This window comes from Equus caballus, chromosome 10 (assembly GCF_041296265.1).
Source record: "Equus caballus isolate H_3958 breed thoroughbred chromosome 10, TB-T2T, whole genome shotgun sequence".
NCBI classification, from domain to species: domain Eukaryota; kingdom Metazoa; phylum Chordata; class Mammalia; order Perissodactyla; family Equidae; genus Equus; species Equus caballus.
Window position 1 is genome coordinate 12,004,496 of NC_091693.1, and position 20,019 is coordinate 12,024,514.

A 20,019-nucleotide genomic window follows, 5' to 3' on the forward strand; every position below is an offset into this window, starting at 1 on the left:
AAGATGTGGTTTCATAGCTTCTTCAAATCACCACAGCCCCTAGTGCTTGGTTTGCAGCTACTGATCTACAAATGCCTTTTTCTCCATCTCTATCAGTAAGACCCATCAGAGCAGTGTGCTTTCAGCTGGCAAGGCCAGCACTACACCTTCACTGTTCTATCCCAGGAGCATATCAACTTTACAGCCTGGTTCCTGATTTAGTTTATAGGGATCTTGCTAGCCTTTCCCTTTCACGAGACATCACGCTGGTCTGTTACAGTGATGCCATAATGCTGATTGGACCTAGTGAGCAGAAGGTAGCAACGACTCTAGACTTATTGGTAAGACAATTGCATGTCAGAGGGTGGGAAATAAATCCAACAGAAATTCAGGGGCCTTCTACCTGAGTGAAATTTCTAGCAGTCCCAAGGTGAGCGGCATATCAAGATATCGTTTCTAAGGTGAGGGATAAGTTGTGGTGTCTGGTCCCTCCTGTGACCTACAAGGCTCACAACCCTAGTGAACTTCTTGGATTCTGGAGGTAACATATTCTTCATTTAGGTATTGCTCCAGCCCATCCACTGGATGACTTAAAACGCTGCCATTTTTGAGTGAGGCCCGTAACAAGAGGGGGCTCTGCAACTGTTCCAGGCTGCCATGCAAGCTGCTCTGCCTGTTGAGCCATATGGTTTAGCAGATCAAATGGCTGTTGAAGTATCATTGGCAGAGATGCCTTTTGGAAACTTTGGCAGCCCCTTATAAGTGAATCACAGTTCAAGCCCTTAGGATTTTGGAATAAAGGCCTAACACCCTCCAGAGCTAACTACTCTCCTTTCAAAAACCAGCTCTTGGCTTCCTGCGGCACTTAGTAGAGACTGAATGCTTGACCATGGCCCACCAAGTTACCATGCAAACTTAGGTGCCCATGATGAACTGGGTATTATCTTACCTATCAAGCCATAAAGTTGAGCATGCACAGTGGCACTCCATCATCAAATGGAAGTAATATATACCTGATCTGTCTCAAGCAGGCCCTGAAGGCACAAGTAAGATACATGAAGAAGGGCCCAAATGCCATTGGTCTCACTTCCGCTACACTGTCTCCTGTCTCCCAGCCACACTGATAGGGACTTCCCTACAATCAGTTGGCAGACGAAGAGAAGACGGAGGCCTGGTTTACAGATGGTTCTGTGGGATATGCAGGCACCATGTGAAGGTGGACAGGTGCAGCACCGCAGCCCCTCTCTGGGACTTCCCGGAAGGACATTGGGGTAGAGAAATTCTCTCAGTGGGCAGAAATTTGGGTAGTGCACCTGGTTGTTCATTTTGCTTGGAAAGAGAAATGGCCAGATGTGTGATTATATACTGATTCATGGGCTGTGCCCAATGGTTTGGCTGGATGGTCAGGGACTTAGAAGAAACGTGATTGGAAAATTGGTGATAAGGAAATTTGGTGACAAGTTATATGGATAGAGCTCTCTGCATGGGCAGAAATATTTGTGTCCCATGTGAATGCTCACTAAAGGATGATTCAGCAGAGGAGGATTTTAAAAATCAAGTGGATAGGATGATCTGTTCTGTGGATACCAGTCAACTTCTTTCCCCAGCACACCCTGTCATCACCCAGTGCGCTCGTGAGCAAAGTGGTGGCTACTCCATCCATCCAGTTTTAATCAGGTAAGTGCAACAATCCATGTGGTAAGGAGTGGCCTCATGTGTGTGTCAGCCAAAGCAGAAGCAGGAGAGCCCCCTGTGGAGGGGGATGCTTAGTGGAGGACATCAGGGTCTGAGCAGGATGATGAGGCCCTACACACAATGGGTGGCCCAGTGCATGGAGTCAGAGTTAGGCTGGGAGAGAAGGGTATCCATGCAGGGGACCCCTGGCTACCACACCCTTTTCAGGCCATGGAGGACTTGCTGTACTTGCCTACTTAAACCTGGGTGATGGAGCACTAAAAGGTATCCCCTTGGGTCGCATAGGTGCCAGGAATAGTCTGTGGCCACCACCGTGTAACAGCATCCTTACCTCTTGTGGATTGGAGACAATGACTCTCTGCTGGGAGGGCCATTCCTCCCTTTGCCTGCTGGTCTCTGTGCAAGGGACTCAAACAGGTTGGGCAGCAGCTACAGCTTAACGTTCAATGGAATTCTTGCTGTGTCTCCTGGTGAAAGCATTTCCTCTCTGGGACCCAGGCCCTCTAGGCTCACATATCTAAAAGTTATGGGGATGAGAAAAACAAGTTTTCCAAGTGGTTATTGGGAGTGAAGGTGACTGAGAGGTAAGAGTGTTCTGCACCCAATTTCACTGTGGAAGGGGGAGTTTTCCCCACTCCACCAAGCAATTCTCTGTGACACTGGCTGGGTGTTCTATAATTTAACTCATTTCTGACATTACCAACGTGGAAATAGCATCAGATCCACAGATTAAGGGCTCAGTCCTGCCTGCCACTCCCACTTCTGGTTCCAGGCCTAAGTCCAGGTTGTCACCTGTGCTTCCGACAGACCGAGTAGAGATCAGAGGTTCCAAAGACCCTCTCCTTTGGTTCTACTTATTTGCCAGAGTGGCTCACAGAACTCAGGAAACCTATTTGCTCACTAGATTACTGATTTATTACAAAAGATGTTAAAGAATATGAATCAACAGCCAGATGAAGAGATATGCAAGGTAAGGTCCTGAACAAAGGAGCTTCTGTCCTCACGGGGTTTGGGGCCTGGCATGGTGGCACCTGGAAGCTCTCTGAAACTCCTCCTTTTGGGTGTTTATTGAGCCTTCATTACATAGGCATGATTAATTAAATCATCGGCCATTGGTGATTGATTCAATCTCCAGCTCCTCTCTGCTCCCCAGGAATCAGAGGGTGGACTGAAAGTTCAACCCTCTATGCATGGTTGGTTCTCCTGGCAACCAGGCCCCATCCTTAGGTGCTTTCCAAAATTCACCTCATTAACATAAACCCAGTTGTGGTGGAAAGGGGCTTGTTAGGAATAACAAGATATCTGTTTCACCCTTATGACCCTGAAGTGTTTTCAGGAACTGAGGACAAGAGACCAAATAGTATGACAAAAGACCTTTCCAATGCTCTTATTGCTCAGGAAATTCAAAGGGTTTTGGGAGCTGTGAGCCAGGAACTGTGGACAAAATCAAAATATGTATGAGAAATATATTTTCGTCATCTGAAAGACCAAAAAGATATTTTCTATAAAGCACAATATCACAAGAGGGGACATATCTATTTCATCCCCTGGTTTCTAGGCCTGTGTGTTCCATCTTTTGAGGACACAGCACCATATAATGGCCATTGATTCAAGTGTATACCACATCCTGAAGGATAGTGTTCCATCCTCATGGAGTGTTATCTCCAAGATGGTGCCTCAGCTATATCTTTAGAAGGCCATTTCAATCCTCTGTCACACAGGCAGCTGCTGGTGACATGTATGTAATAAGACCAGTGGGTCCTGCAGTCACGTGTCCACTATACCTTCCTTTGCTGTCAAGTGGGTCCTTTGATCCAGGGTGCTTTTGGTCAGAATCCCACACTGGTAGGTTAGATACTCTGTGAGACTCAGATGATGGTGCTGGCTAAGGCACAGCAGGCAGGAAGGGCAAATCCATATCTGAATACATCTCAGTCTCAGACAAGATGAAACATTTCCCTTTGCAGGATAGAAGAGATCCGATTCAGTCATCTTGGCACCAAGCGACTCATGGGCTCCTTGAACGTTAGTGCCATATTTCTGGCTCACTTTTGGTCTCTGTTGCTGGAAATTTGGGCATTCAATGATGATAGGAGCTCTACTAGCTTTGGGGGGTGATCTCATGCTGTGGGGCCCATGCATAGTTACCATCTGTGTGACGTTCATGACCCATTGTGTAATTAATGAGATGTCTGTGGATTAATTTCCCCTTGCCACTGTCTATCTATCAAGACTTCCCACGAGTGGGACTATAATGCAGCCTCTGTCTATGTTGGCTCAAATGCATATAGTGAGCTTCCAACTGTGAACAAGTTCAGGCCTTTTCCTTCTTTGTTGGCTGGTGTCTTAGTCTGGGTTCTCCAGAGAAACAGAACCAATAAGACAGATACATTCATAGATACACAGATAGATAGATAGAGTGATCTATCTTTATATATTTGGAGAGAGACATCTGTATATCTATATCTATCTGAAAATTTTTTTACAAGAAATAAGCTCACATAACAATGGAGGCTGAGGCATCCAAGATGTGCAGTCCAAAAGCCTGAGAACCGGAAGAGCTGAGGGTATAAGTTACAGTCTTGTCCAAAGGCAGAAGACTGATATCTCAGCTTAAAGATCATTAGGCAGAGAGAGCAAATGTTCTCTTGCTCAGTCTTTTCTTCCATTTAGGCCTTTCATGGATTAGGTAAGGCCCACCCACATTGAGGAGGGCGATCTGCCTTACTCAATCCACCCATTCAAATGTTAATCTCACCCAGATACACACATCCTCATAGAGACACCTGAAATCATGTTGAACTAAATGTCTGGGTACCCAATAGCCCAGTTAAGTTAACACATAAAATTAATCATCATAGCTGGTCATAGGGAACTTCTCATCAGCCCACAGATATGAATTGAGAGAGTCTGAGCCACCTGCCCATGACTGATCCTGGATGTACCACGTCTGTTTTATGATAGATGTTTCTGGGCCTGGCCAACCTAATGCTTTTTTGGGTCTGATAGATCATGATGAGAAGTTCTGGCTAGTAGATCACTCTACATCCGACGTTCAGACACTCTGTCTTTCCCACGGCTTAGAAGGATGTCAGGAGCTGTTTTTCTATTGATGTAAATGTCATGGCCTTGCTCCATAACTGTATGAGCCTGCACTCCCACTCTCTTATTAGGTCTTGACAGAGGCTCCACAAAGAATCTTTCATTCTTTCAACATGGGTTGGATGGAGGTAAAAGGTGCAATAACGTGCCCCTTTTTTGGAGAGTATGTCCAGCATACCCCATATTATTGGAGCCCGAAAAACTTCATAGATATAGCAGATCCCTGAATGGTCATAAATGTGGATAGTGCCCAAGGCCATCAAACTCTCATATTTTGTTTTATGTTGCTGATTTACCTAAGCCCATCACTAGTGTCATTGACATCAGTGGATGTCACTGTCATCAGTGGGTGGCATCATCATCAATCATCAATATATAAGCAAGCATCCGCTTCCACCCTTTGGAGCACACATGTCTTACTAAGGCATTCAGAATGCTTTCCATTTCTTGTTCATCACTTCTGATTATCCTGTTGTCATCGATATAATGGGCCAATGTGAGGTCCTGTAGCATGTCCAGATGGGCCAGATCCCTTAGGACTATAGTGGAGCACAGGTTGTGAATGTACACTGTTTTTGGTCCCATATCAAAGCAAACTGTTACTGATTCATCTTCCCGAGAAGTTTTGAAAAGAATGCAGTTGGCAGATCACTGCTGCATACCACATACCTGGGGCTATGTTTATGAACTAATCTAGTAAGGATGCAATGCTTGACACAGCTAGAGTTAGGAATACTACTTGGTGATGTTGGCAGTGGTCCCCTGTTATCTATCATTATCCATCTGGACTTTGAAGATGCCAGACTGGTGAACTAAATTGGGATATGATGTGACCATCACCCCTGTACCCTTCCATCTTTGAGAGGGGCCCTACTCTCTACCATTTGCCCTGGGTTGTGATATAGGTTTTGATTGATTATCTTTTTGTACAGGGGGGTCGAGTTCAGTCTCTCCCCTATTGCACTGCTCTTGAATCAAGTCTTTCTGCTTCTTTAAGTTTGTCTGGAGCAATATTTGCTTTGACGTTGCCTACCTGTGGTTAGCTGATGCCGTCATCTTGCACACAGTGTTAACCCTCACCATATTTCCAAATCCTCCAATTTCTTTCCTTATCTCACTACAATCCACCAAATGAACATTTCCAAATTTCCTGCGTGTCTTCTGACTTGGTATCCACAGCAGGAGATGACCTGACTGCCCAGATCCTTCTGGGTTCCCAGGTTGCCTCCTACCTGGCCAGTGCCCCCAGGATCTGAGATGTGCTGTGAGCTAAAGTCCAAGGACTTGAGAGAGACCTGGAAGGTACCCGATTGCGGCGGCCCTGACCCCAACAGTGTGCTCCTTCCACACACATTTTCGGCTCACCTTCAAAGAGCAAGATCACGCTGGCTTTTAAAGGTATCCTGTCATAAAACCCAACGACTCCAGTCTACGAGCAGATCCCTGGCACATCAGGCACTCACATGCCTACACTTGCTCACCCTGTCCGGGGCCACCCCCAACCACATGCTCAGACTGGACATCTTCATCTTCATTTCTTTGCTTTCTTTTTTGTTTTTACAAACTTCATATGCCTATTCGCAGAGTCCACAGAAAGAACCTGGGAAATTGTAGATAGACTCTATCCTCTGATTCTGTTTTCTTTCCTGCTCTTTTTGGCCTCTGGGGTTTTTGGCTGAATCCTTGGAGACCTGACAGTGAAGTGGAGTGTGGGTAAGCAGAGGTGGGCATCAAGGGGTGGTGTGGAGTATAGGGGAGGAAGACATTTCCTCTACCCGCTCTGGGTCCTTCCGGCTGGACACCGAATTAAATTCACGTGAGACAGAATAACAGGAGGAAATTAAACAAAGCTTTATACCACGTATACATGGGACAGGCTCAGGCAAACTGAGCAACTCACCAAAATGGCTGAAGGCACCACCTTAAACATCATCTTCAGCTAAAGACAAAGGAGGATGTTGGGGGCGGAGGGGGTGTGGATCAGGGGAGAGTACCACACAAGTACAGTAAACAAGATGCAGATTGAAGTCCTTGCCTTTGTCATTAAGAGTTTCTAGATAGAGGGTCATCCCCCCTTCTTCCTGGTACAGAGAGGGAGACACGTCTAAGGGTGGCGATTTCCTTTACAATGTAAATGTCTCTTACCAAAGGGTAAGTAAATTCTGCTTTCCGGAGTTGCTTTCCTGTCTGCAGTTTATTACAAGTGACCAGCCCCAAAGAATCCTCATGCCAAAGAGACATACCTCGGGGTGGCCAATTCCAGTCCCCCACAGCTTCCCAGGACTACTGCTGGTGTGGATAGCGTCAGGTCACATAAGCTAGAAGCAGTGCATGAGACGGGATTCAAGAAGTTCACGGAGGGGGTGCTGGAGGGCATCTGGGAAGTGCAGAGCAAAGGATCTAGCAAGGGTCAGGTCTGAGTGAGGACTGGCTGCACCTGACCACAGAGGCCCTGGAGCACGTGGTGCAGCCCAGAGTCAGCTCACGTTGGGCTCCAGAGCCCTGTGCCGGGCTCCTCCTGGCCGCTGGCTGCTTTGAGGAGTGGGTAGGGCGACCATCTGGAGAAGGGGCTGTGGCTTCGCTCATGTCAAATTCCTGCAGGAAAGGGCATCTGTGGGGATGCATGAGCAGCTTGGGGAACATAACGGAGCAGTGTACCAAAAGCACTCAGTAAATTGTGGCAATCCTTTGAAAGAAAAAGATGAGATACTTTTGGAAAAATATCGGATACTGTGGAAATTAGAAGTGGCCGTGAGGAGTGATAAGCAAGGATGGGGTTCCACACAGAGGTGAGATGAGAGACTGGAAAGCCTCCAAAGTACAGTCAGGGTTAAATGGAGTCACTAAGGGAAGGGAAGAAGCCCTGGCGCCCCAAAGGGAAGTGTCTTTGAGGTGCCCCTTGTGGTCACCACTTAGAGTCAAGGAATCAAGGCCTTGGGGTGGAGAGCCCTTTGGGCTGAGTGTGTGTGTGCATATGTGTGTGTATATTGATGTGGATTAAGGCTGCCCCAGCTAGAGAAGCCCAAGGTGACCTGGCCTACATGCCAAACTATATGACCCAGTGGACTTTTTTTATGGTATGAATTAGGACTGCCCCAGAGAGAGAAGCCCGGGGCATCCTCACCTGCATGCCGATCTATATGGCCAGATTCGTATCTAAAGTTATATGACCGCACAATAACCAGACCCCATCTGCACTGAAATCATTTAATGACTTTTTACATCATCTTTTCTTTTCTCCAGTAAAAATAAGTCACGTACCCATGCCTTATAAAATTAGCCCTAACCCTCAACTCGGGGCAGCAGCAGGAGCTCTGACTGCCCGTGGGTCTTGTCCCCACACACCAGCTCTGACTGCCCGTGGGTCCTGTCCCCACGCACCAGCTCTGCCTGCCCATGGGTCCTGTCCCCATGCTATTCCACACTATTCTCTAAATAAAAGAGCACTACTGCCAGATCTTGAGAGTCTAAGAAATCTTTCTTTCGACTCCTCGGCTCACCGACCCCGCATCATATATGTGTGTACGTGCATGTGACTGTGTGTCTATGATTGTATGTATGTGTATATGTGTGCATTTATGTGTGTATGCGTGTGTGTCCACGTGTGTATATTTGTGTGTGCATATATGGGTGTGTGTATGTGCACATGTGTGTGTGTGTATGAGTGTGTGTGTGTATGAGTGTGTGTGTGTATGTGTGTCTATGTGTATGTTGAGGGAGTTAGGTTGGGGGATACACAGACACAAATGTCCAGGGGCACAGGAGTCTGCAGGGACACTGGTGAACAGGCTGACAGGGGACAGGGCACAGGGAATATGCTGGAGAGGGAGACTCAAACCTCCGTGGGGCTAGAAATTCAGAGAATTAGCAGGGATTGGAGGCCAACGTGAGGACGCTGCAGAGACAGGAAGCCTGAGCTCAGAGTGTGGGCAGATTCGAAAAAGGAAGGGAGTCGAGAGCCGGGATGTCGACACAAGTGGGTTCCTGAATGCCAGTGGGAGGAAGGGTGGCCAATGAAGGACCGGCTTGGGGTGGAGACTAGAGTCGTTGGACCCGGTTTCCAGAGCAAGGGCAGGGTTTCCAGTGTCCAGCTCCCACAAGGCTGAGACGTGCCCAGTTCCTCTCAAAGTCAGGCCCGGGTCAGGTGGTTTTGGAATCTTCAGTTGCGATGAAGGAAAACGAGTGTCCACCTCTGGGCTCCAAGACGGCCTTCAGCCTGGCTTGCAAGTTAACCAGACACGGAGATTTGTGAGTAAGTGAAACTGACTGAGACCCGGAATGGAGGCGGGAAAGTAGCCTGGGCTTGAAGAGGGTGGCCGGGGAGGGGACGGAAGTCAGGAAGAACTTGGAGTGTGTGGAGCCCAGAAGAATCTAGAAACTGGGCAGAGCGGACGGGGAGGGGAGGGAGAGTGGGAGGACCTTGCTGTTTGCGGAGCCCAGTGGAATCTAGAAAATTCAGGGTGGGGGAAGGGAATCAAAAGCCAGGAACCCCTGGGGTGTGTGGAGCCCAGAAGAATCTAGAAGGGCTGGGCGGATGGAAGAGGTGGGGCGAGGGAATGAAGGGAGGGGCCCCACCCTGGGGGTCTGGGGGGAATCTGGAGGTGAGGACTCTCTCTCAGGGGTTGGGATGACACACTTCTTCCTGCACGAAGAGGCCTGCATCGTGTCCCACGCTGTTTAACCCTCAGCCTAACCGGCCCCTCTAGGACAGCACAGAGGCTTGTTCAAGTCCACACCCTTCCCCCTCTGAGGTCTGTCCCTCTGAGGGTCCTTCTATGGGCAGAGCTTTCCCTTCCCTCTCTCCCCACCATAATTTGTCCTTTGAAGACTTCCACCCCCATCAACCCGCTGGGGGCCTATTCATCCTGGGGACTCATCATGGTGCCATTTCTCCTCAGCTCCCATTTTGATTACTCCCTTCAAACCAGGAAGTGCCCTGTCTGGCACCCGACTATACTTGTGGTGTCTGCCCCTACTCCCCACACTGAGGCAGGAGATTTTCAATGCCTCCTCAGGACTCAGCTCCAGAATTTCACCTTTGAAACCTCCCCATACCCTAAACACCACCCTCAGCCTCCTGTCCCCATGGACATGTCCTTCCGGCTGAGCATGGATTTGCTCCAGATGGGGACATCTCGCCTTCTCAGCTCCCCTTCTCAGAGCCCAGACCAGAGACTAACCTCAATACAAGGAGGAAATCACCACAGAACCACTGTGAGACCACATTCCAGTTGGGTAATGAGTTTATTTCCTCAGTTTCAAATCTGTCTTCTTTGTCAGGAAGGCAGAGTTGGTAGATGACCATGAAAGCAACAGGTAAGTACTGAAATTTCCTGCCGGTGGTTGATGAAACTGCAGTTGAGGGATGGGTTCAGGAAGCCAGGACAGGAATCTATGTGTCCTCCTGAAGACGGTTATCATAACGTGTAGGATTTATCATCGGTAATGAAGAGCATTCTTCCGCTGTTAGCTTCCCACGAGGCATCGTCTCATCAAAGTAATATGTGATCTTGTCCTTTAAGATTTCACAAGGGGGCTGGCCCCGTGGCCAGTGGTTAAGTTCGCGCGCTCCGCTGCAGGCAGCCCAGTGTTTCGTTCGATCCTGGGCGCGGACATGGCATTGCTCATCAAACCACACTGAGGCAGCGTCCCACATGCCACAACTAGAAGAACCCACAATGAAGAATATACAACTACGTACTGGGGGGCTTTGGGGGAGAAAAAGGAAAAAATAAAAAAATCTTTAAAAAAAAAAAAAAGATTTCACAAGGATTTTGTAGATACCCAGCTGGATTTATAAGTAGAAATTAAACCTCAATCACTTTTGCTGATTGGCGATGTGTCATCTTTTTAAAGAAATACACAATCTTTTCTTTTAAACATTTCAAGTACAAATGCTTATATGCAGCAGAAGCCATCTTACGCAGTACATATGTCAGCATCTCACTGATTAGAAATTTAGACAAAGTTGTTACGAGGCCCTTCTCCGTTTCACATGTCATTAACTTATCTTTTACGAGTTTCCATATCTTATCAGTGAGAAATGCAACCAGTCTATCCTCTAGAACTCTCGTGGCCTTGTCCTTGCTAAATGAAATAAGCAAATCCATGGGAAAAACGTACCAACTGTTTCCGTTGGCTGCAGTCGAAGTTATGACTTAATTCCTGTTGGGTCTGCCTCTTATATACTCTGCGCCTAGTCCCACAGAGGAAGCAGTCCTGGCCAATGAGGGTGTAGGGTGCCCTCAGAAGCACTTGCAATCCAAGGTTGCTTCCTGCCAACTGGAATTTAACTAGTAACGTCAGAGGAAATGATGCAACAGGACCCTCCCACAGCGCTGTGGGAGCATAGAGCCATTCATCTATGGGGCAGCACTTTACCACAGCTCATTATACAGGAGTGGAAATGGACAGTGTTTTCAAAAGCTTTTGTCTGTGAAGACGGAACATTTTGAAGTTGTTTTAACACAGCGATAGACTGAATCAGTGTCCCCAAAGATATCTGTGGCCTCATCCATGTGCCCCGTGAAAGTTACATTATATGGTCAAGGGGCCTTTGCTTATGGGATAAAGTTATGGATCTTGATGTAGGAGATTATCCTGGATTATCCAGGTAAAATCTAAATGAAATCACAGGGGTCCCTATAAAGGGAGTGGAAAGAGAGTTTTGAGTCCGGAAGTAGAAGAGGATGGTGTGAGGATGGACCAGGGGGAGAAAAGGCAGTGTGATGAGGAGTTATGGGGCAAGGCATGAGAACAGCCTGTAGCAGCTGGAAAAGGCAAGGGATCACATTGTCCCCAAGAGCCTCAGGAGGAGCCTGGCCCTGTAGACACTCTGATTTCAGCCCTGAGAAACCTTTTGGAGATTTCAGGACTGCAGACTGTGAGAGAATAAATCTGTGTTTTGAAACCATTAGGTTTGTGTAACGTGTCTCAGCCGCCATAGAATCCATCACAAATAATATTTACCCCAGGCAAAAACGTAAATTTCTAAAGATTTCAGCATTAAGACCTAAGTTATTTTCTCAAAGCTTCTTTTGATGCCAGGTAAACAACGACGTATTTTTGTTTTTAATAAGAGGATCTGAGCATTACACGTCTGAGAAAAGAAAAATAAAGACTGCACAGCCTAGGAACTGTTATACTGGACAGGAGGAAACCTGAAAGCAACCCAGGGGGAAGTGTGTGTGAGCGTTGGGACCCTCTAATGAGCTCTTCGGACACAACTCTGTGGCCAGGAATCAGAGCTTTGGGCGTCACTGGAGGTCCGCTGTGTGCCTGGAGGACAACCCCTGAGAAGATGGGCTGATGGGCAAGGAAGGTGAGGCTTATCAAAGCACAAGAGGCAAAGATTCCCAGGAAAGAAGATGAGTTCTGCATGTCCAGGGCTAATGTAGGCACAGGGCACTGCTGCCCAGGGCCAAAAGGGGAGGATCAGAAATACCATTAGGAAATCGTATTAGGGCTCTCCAGAGAAATAAAAAGTATGCCTTTATGTATGTGTGTGTGTGTGTGTGTGTCTGTTGGGGGGGGTGTATAAAGAGATTTATTATAAGGAAGTGGCTCACACAAGACTCAGAAGTCCTGTAATGTGACGTCCGCAAGCTGGAGACCCAGGAAGGCCAAAGTCCTGAGACAGGACAGCCAATGGCGTACGTTGTAGTCTGAGCGCAGGGAAAGACCCATGTCCCAGCTCAAGCTCTCAGGCAGAGAGGGTGAATTCTCCTTTCCCTCGACTTTGTGTTCAGTTCATGCCCTCACCGACTGGACAGTACCCCCTGCCCCCACAAGGAGGGGCCGTCTGCTTTTCTCAGTCTACCAATTCAAAGGCTAACTCACCTGGAGACACCCTCCCAGAAACACCCAGATAATGTTATTGAAATAGCTGGCCACCTCATGGCCCAGTCCACTGGACACATCAAATTGCCATCACGGAAATCTAGCCCTCTTATTGTTTAGAAAACCATTTCTCACTTTTGATGTAGCTACGGTTCTTTAGAAGAAAGTTCCTTCCAATGTTGACTTTAAAATCTTTGACTCTTTTTGCGGCCACGGATACAATCAGATTTCCTGGTCAGTGGCATTATTTGGGTGATGAACTTGCTTCAGATATTAGTCTTTTGCCAGTGATCAGTATTTTGTGAGCCACAGCCATTTTCAGTCTTTTGTCCTCTACAGGTCGTGGCTTGATTTACTCTGATGATTCCCTGAAAGGAAACGGTGTGGTAAACGTCCAATCCTGCTGCATCTTTATAAAAATCAGGGCCAATCAAATGAGGCCCGCTCTGCTTTAGGGTCAAGAGAGTCTTCCTTGGAGATGATTTTTATCAAATCAAAAGGGAGGTGACCTTGGAAAGAAATGTGTTTCCATGGGTAAGTCCTGCAAACACAGCCTCTGAATGATCAGATTCTGGCCCGCTCTCTCTCTCTCAGCTATTTTTCACCGTTGATAAATCACAGAGAACTGATGGAGATGCAGACTGGATCCTGGCTGATAGAGACGTGGTGGCGTTCCCCTCCTCCCCGTGCAGAGGAATTCCTTTAGAACTGTAATTGCAGTCTGTATTGTAGACTGTTTCTCTACCCTTTGGAAATGTATGTAAGTCTGCTGAAAAGCCTCTTGCCAGTTTTAAGATCCAGGAAATGTGTTTCCCAAGGGCCTGGGCCAAAAACCTCTGCAGTGTCGTCCTCCTGGAAGATACTGGCCCTACCTCCCAGTCTCTGAGGGAGGTCAGGAGCCTAACTTAGTCGGATCCCTCTACCAGGGTGTAAAACTACCTCCTGTGAGGATTTTATTAGAAAATGTACATTTCTTTTAACACAAGAGACCTATGGTTCCCACTACCCACGTTAAAAATCTCTCCAGCCTTTTGTTTTGGGGGTCGAGTTCAGTCTCTCCCCTATTGCACTGCTCTTGAATCAGGTCTTTCTGCTTCTTTAAGTTTGTCTGGAGCAATATTTGCTTTGACGTTGCCTACCTGTGGTTAGCTGATGCCGTCATCTTGCACACAGTGTTAACCCTCACCATATTTCCAAATGCTCCAATTTCTTTCATTATCTCGCTACAATCCACCAAATGAACATTTCCAAGTTTCCTCCGTGTCTTCTGACTTGGTATCCACAGCAGGAGATGACCTGACTGCCCAGATCCTTCTGGGTTCCCAGGTTGCCTCCTACCTGGCCAGTGCCCCCAGGATCTGAGATGTGCTGTGAGCTAAAGTCCAAGGACTTGAGAGAGACCTGGAAGGTACCCGATTGCGGCGGCCCTGACCCCAACAGTGTGCTCCTTCCACACACATTTTCGGCTCACCTTCAAAGAGCAAGATCACGCTGGCTTTTAAAGGTATCCTGTCATAAAACCCAACGACTCCAGTCTACGAGCAGATCCCTGGCACATCAGGCACTCACATGCCTACACTTGCTCACCCTGTCCGGGGCCACCCCCAACCACATGCTCAGACTGGACATCTTCATCTTCATTTCTTTGCTTTCTTTTTTGTTTTTACAAACTTCATATGCCTATTCGCAGAGTCCACAGAAAGAACCTGGGAAATTGTAGATAGACTCTATCCTCTGATTCTGTTTTCTTTCCTGCTCTTTTTGGCCTCTGGGGTTTTTGGCTGAATCCTTGGAGACCTGACAGTGAAGTGGAGTGTGGGTAAGCAGAGGTGGGCATCAAGGGGTGGTGTGGAGTATAGGGGAGGAAGACATTTCCTCTACCCGCTCTGGGTCCTTCCGGCTGGACACCGAATTAAATTCACGTGAGACAGAATAACAGGAGGAAATTAAACAAAGCTTTATACCACGTATACATGGGACAGGCTCAGGCAAACTGAGCAACTCACCAAAATGGCTGAAGGCACCACCTTAAACATCATCTTCAGCTAAAGACAAAGGAGGATGTTGGGGGCGGAGGGGGTGTGGATCAGGGGAGAGTACCACACAAGTACAGTAAACAAGATGCAGATTGAAGTCCTTGCCTTTGTCATTAAGAGTTTCTAGATAGAGGGTCATCCCCCCTTCTTCCTGGTACAGAGAGGGAGACACGTCTAAGGGTGGCGATTTCCTTTACAATGTAAATGTCTCTTACCAAAGGGTAAGTAAATTCTGCTTTCCGGAGTTGCTTTCCTGTCTGCAGTTTATTACAAGTGACCAGCCCCAAAGAATCCTCATGCCAAAGAGACATACCTCGGGGTGGCCAATTCCAGTCCCCCACAGCTTCCCAGGACTACTGCTGGTGTGGATAGCGTCAGGTCACATAAGCTAGAAGCAGTGCATGAGACGGGATTCAAGAAGTTCACGGAGGGGGTGCTGGAGGGCATCTGGGAAGTGCAGAGCAAAGGATCTAGCAAGGGTCAGGTCTGAGTGAGGACTGGCTGCACCTGACCACAGAGGCCCTGGAGCACGTGGTGCAGCCCAGAGTCAGCTCACGTTGGGCTCCAGAGCCCTGTGCCGGGCTCCTCCTGGCCGCTGGCTGCTTTGAGGAGTGGGTAGGGCGACCATCTGGAGAAGGGGCTGTGGCTTCGCTCATGTCAAATTCCTGCAGGAAAGGGCATCTGTGGGGATGCATGAGCAGCTTGGGGAACATAACGGAGCAGTGTACCAAAAGCACTCAGTAAATTGTGGCAATCCTTTGAAAGAAAAAGATGAGATACTTTTGGAAAAATATCGGATACTGTGGAAATTAGAAGTGGCCGTGAGGAGTGATAAGCAAGGATGGGGTTCCACACAGAGGTGAGATGAGAGACTGGAAAGCCTCCAAAGTACAGTCAGGGTTAAATGGAGTCACTAAGGGAAGGGAAGAAGCCCTGGCGCCCCAAAGGGAAGTGTCTTTGAGGTGCCCCTTGTGGTCACCACTTAGAGTCAAGGAATCAAGGCCTTGGGGTGGAGAGCCCTTTGGGCTGAGTGTGTGTGTGCATATGTGTGTGTATATTGATGTGGATTAAGGCTGCCCCAGCTAGAGAAGCCCAAGGTGACCTGGCCTACATGCCAAACTATATGACCCAGTGGACTTTTTTTATGGTATGAATTAGGACTGCCCCAGAGAGAGAAGCCCGGGGCATCCTCACCTGCATGCCGATCTATATGGCCAGATTCGTATCTAAAGTTATATGACCGCACAATAACCAGACCCCATCTGCACTGAAATCATTTAATGACTTTTTACATCATCTTTTCTTTTCTCCAGTAAAAATAAGTCACGTACCCATGCCTTATAAAATTAGCCCTAACCCTCAACTCGGGGCAGCAGCAGGAGCTCTGACTGCCCGTGGGTCTTGTCCCCACACACCAGCTCTGACTGCCCGTGGGTCCTGTCCCCACGCACCAGCTCTGCCTGCCCATGGGTCCTGTCCCCATGCTATTCCACACTATTCTCTAAATAAAAGAGCACTACTGCCAGATCTTGAGAGTCTAAGAAATCTTTCTTTCGACTCCTCGGCTCACCGACCCCGCATCATATATGTGTGTACGTGCATGTGACTGTGTGTCTATGATTGTATGTATGTGTATATGTGTGCATTTATGTGTGTATGCGTGTGTGTCCACGTGTGTATATTTGTGTGTGCATATATGGGTGTGTGTATGTGCACATGTGTGTGTGTGTATGAGTGTGTGTGTGTATGAGTGTGTGTGTGTATGTGTGTCTATGTGTATGTTGAGGGAGTTAGGTTGGGGGATACACAGACACAAATGTCCAGGGGCACAGGAGTCTGCAGGGACACTGGTGAACAGGCTGACAGGGGACAGGGCACAGGGAATATGCTGGAGAGGGAGACTCAAACCTCCGTGGGGCTAGAAATTCAGAGAATTAGCAGGGATTGGAGGCCAACGTGAGGACGCTGCAGAGACAGGAAGCCTGAGCTCAGAGTGTGGGCAGATTCGAAAAAGGAAGGGAGTCGAGAGCCGGGATGTCGACACAAGTGGGTTCCTGAATGCCAGTGGGAGGAAGGGTGGCCAATGAAGGACCGGCTTGGGGTGGAGACTAGAGTCGTTGGACCCGGTTTCCAGAGCAAGGGCAGGGTTTCCAGTGTCCAGCTCCCACAAGGCTGAGACGTGCCCAGTTCCTCTCAAAGTCAGGCCCGGGTCAGGTGGTTTTGGAATCTTCAGTTGCGATGAAGGAAAACGAGTGTCCACCTCTGGGCTCCAAGACGGCCTTCAGCCTGGCTTGCAAGTTAACCAGACACGGAGATTTGTGAGTAAGTGAAACTGACTGAGACCCGGAATGGAGGCGGGAAAGTAGCCTGGGCTTGAAGAGGGTGGCCGGGGAGGGGACGGAAGTCAGGAAGAACTTGGAGTGTGTGGAGCCCAGAAGAATCTAGAAACTGGGCAGAGCGGACGGGGAGGGGAGGGAGAGTGGGAGGACCTTGCTGTTTGCGGAGCCCAGTGGAATCTAGAAAATTCAGGGTGGGGGAAGGGAATCAAAAGCCAGGAACCCCTGGGGTGTGTGGAGCCCAGAAGAATCTAGAAGGGCTGGGCGGATGGAAGAGGTGGGGCGAGGGAATGAAGGGAGGGGCCCCACCCTGGGGGTCTGGGGGGAATCTGGAGGTGAGGACTCTCTCTCAGGGGTTGGGATGACACACTTCTTCCTGCACGAAGAGGCCTGCATCGTGTCCCACGCTGTTTAACCCTCAGCCTAACCGGCCCCTCTAGGACAGCACAGAGGCTTGTTCAAGTCCACACCCTTCCCCCTCTGAGGTCTGTCCCTCTGAGGGTCCTTCTATGGGCAGAGCTTTCCCTTCCCTCTCTCCCCACCATAATTTGTCCTTTGAAGACTTCCACCCCCATCAACCCGCTGGGGGCCTATTCATCCTGGGGACTCATCATGGTGCCATTTCTCCTCAGCTCCCATTTTGATTACTCCCTTCAAACCAGGAAGTGCCCTGTCTGGCACCCGACTATACTTGTGGTGTCTGCCCCTACTCCCCACACTGAGGCAGGAGATTTTCAATGCCTCCTCAGGACTCAGCTCCAGAATTTCACCTTTGAAACCTCCCCATACCCTAAACACCACCCTCAGCCTCCTGTCCCCATGGACATGTCCTTCCGGCTGAGCATGGATTTGCTCCAGATGGGGACATCTCGCCTTCTCAGCTCCCCTTCTCAGAGCCCAGACCAGAGACTAACCTCAATACAAGGAGGAAATCACCACAGAACCACTGTGAGACCACATTCCAGTTGGGTAATGAGTTTATTTCCTCAGTTTCAAATCTGTCTTCTTTGTCAGGAAGGCAGAGTTGGTAGATGACCATGAAAGCAACAGGTAAGTACTGAAATTTCCTGCCGGTGGTTGATGAAACTGCAGTTGAGGGATGGGTTCAGGAAGCCAGGACAGGAATCTATGTGTCCTCCTGAAGACGGTTATCATAACGTGTAGGATTTATCATCGGTAATGAAGAGCATTCTTCCGCTGTTAGCTTCCCACGAGGCATCGTCTCATCAAAGTAATATGTGATCTTGTCCTTTAAGATTTCACAAGGGGGCTGGCCCCGTGGCCAGTGGTTAAGTTCGCGCGCTCCGCTGCAGGCAGCCCAGTGTTTCGTTCGATCCTGGGCGCGGACATGGCATTGCTCATCAAACCACGCTGAGGCAGCGTCCCACATGCCACAACTAGAAGAACCCACAATGAAGAATATACAACTACGTACTGGGGGGCTTTGGGGGAGAAAAAGGAAAAAATAAAAAAATCTTTAAAAAAAAAAAAAAGATTTCACAAGGATTTTGTAGATACCCAGCTGGATTTATAAGTAGAAATTAAACCTCAATCACTTTTGCTGATTGGCGATGTGTCATCTTTTTAAAGAAATACACAATCTTTTCTTTTAAACATTTCAAGTACAAATGCTTATATGCAGCAGAAGCCATCTTACGCAGTACATATGTCAGCATCTCACTGATTAGAAATTTAGACAAAGTTGTTACGAGGCCCTTCTCCGTTTCACATGTCATTAACTTATCTTTTACGAGTTTCCATATCTTATCAGTGAGAAATGCAACCAGTCTATCCTCTAGAACTCTCGTGGCCTTGTCCTTGCTAAATGAAATAAGCAAATCCATGGGAAAAACGTACCAACTGTTTCCGTTGGCTGCAGTCGAAGTTATGACTTAATTCCTGTTGGGTCTGCCTCTTATATACTCTGCGCCTAGTCCCACAGAGGAAGCAGTCCTGGCCAATGAGGGTGTAGGGTGCCCTCAGAAGCACTTGCAATCCAAGGTTGCTTCCTGCCAACTGGAATTTAACTAGTAACGTCAGAGGAAATGATGCAACAGGACCCTCCCACAGCGCTGTGGGAGCATAGAGCCATTCATCTATGGGGCAGCACTTTACCACAGCTCATTATACAGGAGTGGAAATGGACAGTGTTTTCAAAAGCTTTTGTCTGTGAAGACGGAACATTTTGAAGTTGTTTTAACACAGCGATAGACTGAATCAGTGTCCCCAAAGATATCTGTGGCCTCATCCATGTGCCCCGTGAAAGTTACATTATATGGTCAAGGGGCCTTTGCTTATGGGATAAAGTTATGGATCTTGATGTAGGAGATTATCCTGGATTATCCAGGTAAAATCTAAATGAAATCACAGGGGTCCCTATAAAGGGAGTGGAAAGAGAGTTTTGAGTCCGGAAGTAGAAGAGGATGGTGTGAGGATGGACCAGGGGGAGAAAAGGCAGTGTGATGAGGAGTTATGGGGCAAGGCATGAGAACAGCCTGTAGCAGCTGGAAAAGGCAAGGGATCACATTGTCCCCAAGAGCCTCAGGAGGAGCCTGGCCCTGTAGACACTCTGATTTCAGCCCTGAGAAACCTTTTGGAGATTTCAGGACTGCAGACTGTGAGAGAATAAATCTGTGTTTTGAAACCATTAGGTTTGTGTAACGTGTCTCAGCCGCCATAGAATCCATCACAAATAATATTTACCCCAGGCAAAAACGTAAATTTCTAAAGATTTCAGCATTAAGACCTAAGTTATTTTCTCAAAGCTTCTTTTGATGCCAGGTAAACAACGACGTATTTTTGTTTTTAATAAGAGGATCTGAGCATTACACGTCTGAGAAAAGAAAAATAAAGACTGCACAGCCTAGGAACTGTTATACTGGACAGGAGGAAACCTGAAAGCAACCCAGGGGGAAGTGTGTGTGAGCGTTGGGACCCTCTAATGAGCTCTTCGGACACAACTCTGTGGCCAGGAATCAGAGCTTTGGGCGTCACTGGAGGTCCGCTGTGTGCCTGGAGGACAACCCCTGAGA

The 20,019-nt window shown here is 48.1% G+C and overlaps 4 long non-coding RNA genes across 4 annotated transcripts; 2 read left to right on the top strand and 2 right to left on the bottom strand.

The window, feature by feature from the left end:
• The first annotated feature begins 8,849 nt into the window (after positions 1-8,849).
• LOC138915709 (uncharacterized) lies at positions 8,850-10,535 on the top strand. The gene is made up of 2 exons (XR_011421860.1): positions 8,850-9,028; positions 10,057-10,535. It is a non-coding gene; the product is annotated as an uncharacterized lncRNA (long non-coding RNA).
• Positions 10,002-11,016, bottom strand: LOC138915711 (uncharacterized). Its single transcript, XR_011421862.1, has 2 exons — positions 10,900-11,016; positions 10,002-10,484 (listed from the first exon to the last, which is right to left on the bottom strand). It is a non-coding gene; the product is annotated as an uncharacterized lncRNA (long non-coding RNA).
• Positions 11,017-16,761: 5,745 nt separating this feature from the next.
• Positions 16,762-18,554, top strand: LOC138915708 (uncharacterized). Its single transcript, XR_011421859.1, has 2 exons — positions 16,762-16,973; positions 18,244-18,554. It is a non-coding gene; the product is annotated as an uncharacterized lncRNA (long non-coding RNA).
• Positions 17,947-18,961, bottom strand: LOC138915710 (uncharacterized). Its single transcript, XR_011421861.1, has 2 exons — positions 18,845-18,961; positions 17,947-18,429 (listed from the first exon to the last, which is right to left on the bottom strand). It is a non-coding gene; the product is annotated as an uncharacterized lncRNA (long non-coding RNA).
• Positions 18,962-20,019: the final 1,058 nt, after the last annotated feature.